The sequence below is a fragment of the Oryctolagus cuniculus genome, unplaced genomic scaffold (genome assembly GCF_964237555.1).
Source record: "Oryctolagus cuniculus unplaced genomic scaffold, mOryCun1.1 SCAFFOLD_79, whole genome shotgun sequence".
Classification (NCBI taxonomy): domain Eukaryota; kingdom Metazoa; phylum Chordata; class Mammalia; order Lagomorpha; family Leporidae; genus Oryctolagus; species Oryctolagus cuniculus.
In genome coordinates this window covers 96039-102520 of record NW_027208262.1, presented here as the reverse complement: position 1 = coordinate 102520, position 6482 = coordinate 96039, and the positions used below count along the sequence as shown (strand labels likewise).

At 39.6% G+C, this 6482-nt stretch overlaps 1 pseudogene; it reads left to right on the top strand.

Annotated features, from left to right (window-relative positions):
* The first annotated feature begins 4311 nt into the window (after nucleotides 1-4311).
* On the top strand, nucleotides 4312-5900 carry LOC138848096 (high mobility group protein B2 pseudogene; annotated as a pseudogene).
* The last annotated feature ends 582 nt before the right edge of the window (nucleotides 5901-6482 follow it).

Sequence of the window (6482 nt, the reverse complement as noted above, 5' to 3'; positions counted from 1 at the left end):
GATAGACTGGGGCCAGCACTGTGGTGCAGTGGTGTAATCCTTTACCTGCAGTGCTGGCACCCCATATGAGCACCAGTTCTAGTCCCCATTTCTCCTTTTCCCATCCAGCTCTCTGCAATAGCCTGGGAAAGCAGTAGAAGCTGTTCCAAGTGCTTTGGTCCCTGCCAAAATGTGGGAGACCTAGAAGCTCCTAGCTCAGATTGGCCCAGCTGCAGACATTGCAGTCATTAGGGGAGTAAATGAGCATATGGAAGACCTTTCTCTCTGTCTCTTCCTCTCACTGTCTGTAAGTACACCTGTCAAATACGTAAATAAATTCTATATATATATATATTTACATTTATTTATATATATTTATGTATATAAATATATTCATATATAAAATATATTATGCTTTATCATATATTATATAATATATAATAATTATAAACAGATAATATTATATAATTTATTATAACTATTATATATATCATATATATATATTATTGAGATGACTTCAATAGCCAGAGTGTGGCCAGGTTGAAGCCAGGAGCTCCTCCTCCAATGTGTGTGGCAGCAACCCAGGCACTTGGACCATCTTTCACTGGTTTTTCAATCCATTGGTATGGAGCTGGATCAGAAATAATTATATATTTATATATAAATAAATTCATATATAATATTTATATATAATTATATATTATATATTTATGATAATTATATGTAATTCTATATTATGTATAGAAATATATAATATATATTATAATATATAAATATATATATGATGGATCAAAATGCGGCATTCTCCATTTGGCAGAAGAGACAGGCTCCAATATCTACTGTCTATGTCAGTATGTCAGTATAATGCAGGAGGTAACCCCTCTACCAAATAAGAAAAGCTATTTCAGTTCAGCTGGACATCATTCTGCTGACTGTTGACCTTATTACTGTTAGTCTGGATGCTTTCATTGGTTACAATCCAGAGACCCAATTTTCCCATAGATATAAACATCAGCAAACATGAAAATTTGGTAAGAAAAGCTTAAACTGAGAGTTATGATTAATAACTATTTTAACAAAATTTCTCAGAACCCATCTAATCCAAACCTTGGACAATTGGGAGCTGTTGTACTTGGCCCACCCATAATTGAAATGGATTCTAAATCCTTCAACTGCAAGGAGAGTATCATAGACATTAATGCTCCAAACGGATCCAGTTCTCTGCTAATGTGTCTGGAAAAGCAGCACAGGGTGACTCAAATATTGGGGCTCCTGCACCCATGTGAGAGACCTTGAAGAAGCCCCTGGCTCCTGATATCAGTCTGGCCTAGCCACAGTCACTGCAGCCATTTGAGGAGCGAACAAACCAGGAGGAAGATCCATCTCTCCCACTCTCTCTTTCTAGTGCTGCCTTTCAAATTCATAAAAGGATCTTTAAGAAAATAGATCACTTCAATAAATTTGCCATTGCTCAGTCATGATGACTTTTACTACCTTAAATTCTTTTTCAAAAGATTTATTTATTGGAAAGGCAGATAGAGGAGCTGGTGGTTGTGGTGCAGTGGACAAAGTTGCTATCTGTTACATTGGCATCCTCTACGTGCACCAGTTCAAGTACCAGCTATTCCATTTCTGATCCAGCTCCTTACCAATGGACTGAAAAAGCAGGGAAAGTTGGCCCAAGTGGCTGGGATGCTGCCACGCACATTGCAGGAAAAGCTCCTGGCTTCAACCTGGCCACACTCTGGCTATTAAAGTCATCTCAAAAATGAATTAGGTGGTGGAAGATTTCTGTCTCTCCCTCTCTCTGTAACTCTTTCAAATAAGTAATTAAATATTTTAATATGATAAAAAATGGCAGAGAGACACAGAGACAAAGAGAGAAGGAAAGAGAAGCAGAGAGATCTCCCATCTGCTGGTTCACTTTCTATATGGCTACCACTGTGCAAGACCAGGTTTCAAGTCCCCATTGAGGTTACAGTTCTCCAAATTAGATGACAAGAAGGAAAGAATTTGAGCTATTATCCATTGCTTCCCAGGGATATTAACATGAAACTGATTTGGAAGTGGAGTACCCAAAACTCAGATTAGCACTGCAATATATGATGCGGGCATCTGTTGTGATGGTTAACAAATTGGAAAACCTAGAGGAAAAATCAACAGATTCCTGGACATACACAATATACCAAAATTGAGTCATGAAGACACATAGAAAAGCTAAACAAATCAAAAACCAAGACAGAGATTGGATGAGTAATAAAGACCCTCCCAACAAGCAAAAGTCCAGGATCAGACAGCCTCACTATTGAATTCTACAAGTCTTTTAAAGAACTAATGCTTCTCAAACTATTCAACACAATTGAAAGAGAGACAATCCTCTCAAACTCCTTCTATTAATCTGACAATGACTCATTCTATCATTTATTTATACATAATGTTGAGAAAATCAGAAGTATTTGTTAGGACTTCTGCTAAAATGCACTAGATTTATAATTTTTAAATACATCTTTCCTAGATGTAATGCAGTCCTTTGCTACTTTAGAGTATCAGAAATTTAAAATGTTGGACTGGTGCTGTGGTGGAGCAGGTTAACACCCTCGCCTGAAGCTCCAGCATCCCATATGGGGGCCGGTTCAATACTCAGCTGCTCCACTTCTGATCCTGCTCTCTGCTATGGCCTGGCAAAGTAGTAGAAGATGGCCCAAGTCCTTGGGCCCCTGTACCGATCTGGGAGACCTGGAACTAGCTCCTGGCTCCTGGCATCGGATCAGCACAGCTATGGCAGTTGCAATCAATTAGGGAGTGAACATCAGATGAAAGACCTCCCTCTTTCTCTCTGGTTCTCCTCTCTGTCTGTAACTCGACTTGTAAATAAATAAATAAATAAATCTTTAAAACAATTAAGAAATTTAAAAAGGGAAAAGTTTTTAAAAAATGTATTTATTTATTGTGAGGCAGAGTGACAGATATAGAGAGCAAGAGAAAGAGAGGTCTTCTATCCACTGGTTCACCCCTAAATGGCCAGAATGGCTGGAGCTGGGCCGATCTGAAGCCAGGTGCCAGAAGCCAGGAGTCAGCAGCTTCCTCCAGGTCTCTCACATGGGTGCAGGGGCCCAAGCACTCAGGGCATATTGCACTGCTTTCCTAGGCCATTAGCAAAGAGCTGGATTGGAAGTGCAGGAGCAGGGACTCAAACTGGTGCCCATGTGGGATGTTGGTGCTGCAGGTGGATGCTTAATCTACTATGCCACAGAGTGGGCCCAGGGAATGGTTTTAGGAAGACATCTTTCATGTAGACTAGGCTGCAATATTGCAAGGTAAGGTTTAGCTTTTATTTCCACACATCAGTATTCATCTTTTAGCAACTATAAATACTGAATATCATACATATAGACATAAATATAGGTAACTGCAGATTTTGTTGTCATTCTTTCTAATTCTCTTTTAATGTCTGCTAATAGGCCATATTATGGATTATTATATTGATGTTATCTGTACACAACCATCAGGCATTTCCACTGTTGAATGTGTTTATGTGTACAGGTAGTTTTGTTTGTGTGTACATGAATGCACATTTGATGGAGATAGCACTGACAGTAATAATGTGAGAAATCCTAATGCTGATTTCAAACTTTCTATCCTCCGCAGAGATGGCTGTCATTGAAGTAGACCACAGGGCCCCTTTGCTGTTGTGGACTGAAATGTGCCTCCCTAAAACTCAAACACTGAAGTGCTAACCACCAACATAACTCTACCTGAAGAAAGTGCTTTTAAGCAGATCAAATGATAGATGTGTCTGTCACATCAGAGAAGGGCTTCTGGAAAAATCGAGCCTATTAGCACCTTGATCTGATATTTTCAAGCTCTACAACTCTGAGAAGTAAAATTCCATGATTTAAATCATATTCTCTGTGGTATTTTCTTAGCAAATTAATATATCCTCATTTCTGCTAGCATTTTCTGCTGTCATCTAGAAGGTCCTCGTGATTAACAGAGAAATATAGAAAGTAAAAACTATGATTTTAGATTACCAAGTACCTACTAACATAAAAAAGATATCCCAGAAGCAACCTACTACCATCCTCCAGGACCCAGAAAAAAAAAAAAAAACAGGAATGAGTCAAGTTGTGGGGCAGTAGAAAAGTGAATAATGAAAGATCACAGCAGAAGTAAATAAGGAAGGGTTTGATGCTGTGGTGTAGTAGGTTAATGCCTTGTCCTGCTGTGCATGTATCCCATATGTTGTTGCTCGAAGACCAGGTTCTCCACTTCCAATCCAGCTCCCTACTAATGCACCTGGGAAATTGGTGGAAGATGGACCATGTTCTTGGGTGCTGGCACCCACATGAGAGACTTGGAAGAAGCATCTGGCCTTTCAAATAAAGAAATCTTAAAAAAAATAGAAGCAGTGTTAGCACTGTTGGAAAAACAGACACATAGTTCAATGGAAAAAATAGGCAGCTGAAATAAACTGACTTTTCTACAGCCAACCCCTATTTAATAAAGGAAAGAAAACAAACAGGAGAAAGAAGAATCCCCTTAGCAAATGGTTTAAAGGAAAGTGATTATCCATATGTAGAAGCCTGAAAAGATACCCCAACACCTCATACACTATGTAAAAGCAACTCAAGGTTAATTAAAAGTCTAAATATAAAACCAAAACCTTGAGAGCTTGTTTTGAGGTTCTAGCAGGGGAGCGCAGCTACTCGTATACCCTTGACCGAAGACCGGTCCTCCTCTAGCGGGGAAGGTCGTCCTCTTCGACCCAGCACGCAGCTTCAGGAGGGACGCACATGGAGTGGTGAGGGAGGAAGGGGACACCCGCCTAGCCAGCCAGATCAGCCGAATCAACCCTGGCGATCAATGGGGTGACAGATGTCGCAGCCAGATCGCCCTCACATCCTGAGTTCATGCCGGAGCTGAGGGAAGGAAGCAATGCCGTCGGATCTGGCCGCTCTGCGGGAGTCTGAGGAACAACTCACACCAGGTGGCCGCCGTTCCGTCGTCATGGGTAAAGGAGACCCCAACAAGCCAAGGGGCAAAATGTCCTCCTATGCCTTCTTTGTGCAGACGTGCCGGGAAGAGCACAAGAAGAAACACCCTGACTCTTCGGTCAATTTCGCAGAATTCTCTAAGAAATGCTCGGAGAGATGGAAGACCATGTCTGCAAAGGAAAAGTCCAAGTTTGAAGATATGGCAAAAAGTGAAAAAGCTCGTTATGACAGGGAGATGAAAAATTACGTTCCTCCCAAGGGTGATAAGAAGGGAAAGAAAAAGGATCCCAGTGCTCCTAAAAGACCACCATCTGCCTTATTTCTCTTTTGCTCTGAACATCGCCCAAAGATCAAAAGTGAACACCCTGGCCTGTCCATTGGGGACACTGCAAAAAAATTGGGTGAGATGCGGTCTGAACACTCAGCCAAAGATAAACAACCATATGAACAGAAAGCAGCTAAGCTAAAGGAGAAATATGAAAAGGATATTGCTGCATACCGTGCCAAGGGCAAAAGTGAAGCGGGAAAGAAGGGCCCTGGTAGGCCCACAGGCTCAAACAAGAAGAATGAACCTGAAGATGTGGAGGAAGAAGAGGAAGAAGAAGAAGATGAAGATGATGAGGAAGAGGATGAAGATGAAGAATAAATGGCTATCCTGTAATGATGAGTGTGGAGTGTGCGTGTGTGCTCAGGCAGTTGTTTTGCTAAGAATGTGAATTCAAGTGCAGCTCAATATTAGCTTCAGTATAAAAAAACTGTACAGATTTTTGTATAGCTGATAAGATTCTTTGTAGAGAAAATACTTTTTTTAAAAAATGCAGGTTGTAGCTTTTTGAGGGGCTACTACATACAGTTAGATTTTAAAGCTTCTGATGTTGAATGTTCCTAAATATTTAATGGTTTCTTTAATTTCTTGACTTGTGTATGGTAGCGCAGCAAAGTTGTAGGAATTAGTATCATTTGTAAATTTGGATTTTTTGTTAGGATGTTGCATTCTGTGTTGTTTTTTTAAAAAAAATTTTGTAATAAAATTATGTATGTTAAAAAAAAACCCAAAACCTAAGTAAACATATGAGAAACTGTAAAACATTAGCAGAGACAACAGTTTGCATAAGATTCCAAAAGCACAAGTAACAAAAATAAAATATACAAATTTGAGCATATCAAATTAAGATACATCTTCACAACAAAGTAATCAACAGAGTGAAGATACAATGGACGGAATGGCAGGAAACATTGAAAACTCTGACTATGACAAAAGATTGATAGCCAGAACATACATATATAGAACTGGAAAAACTCCAAACAAGAAGCAAAATGTACACGTAAGAAATGGGCAATGATCAGAATAGATGTTTCTCAGAAGAAGAAATCTCAATGGTCAAGACATAGATGAACATGCCCAATATCACTAGCCATTAGGGAAATGTAAATCAAAACCAATAGCAGACTCCATCTGTGGGAGAAGACAATGCTTGGGTTTTCATTTGTGCAACAAGTGGGTTTAGA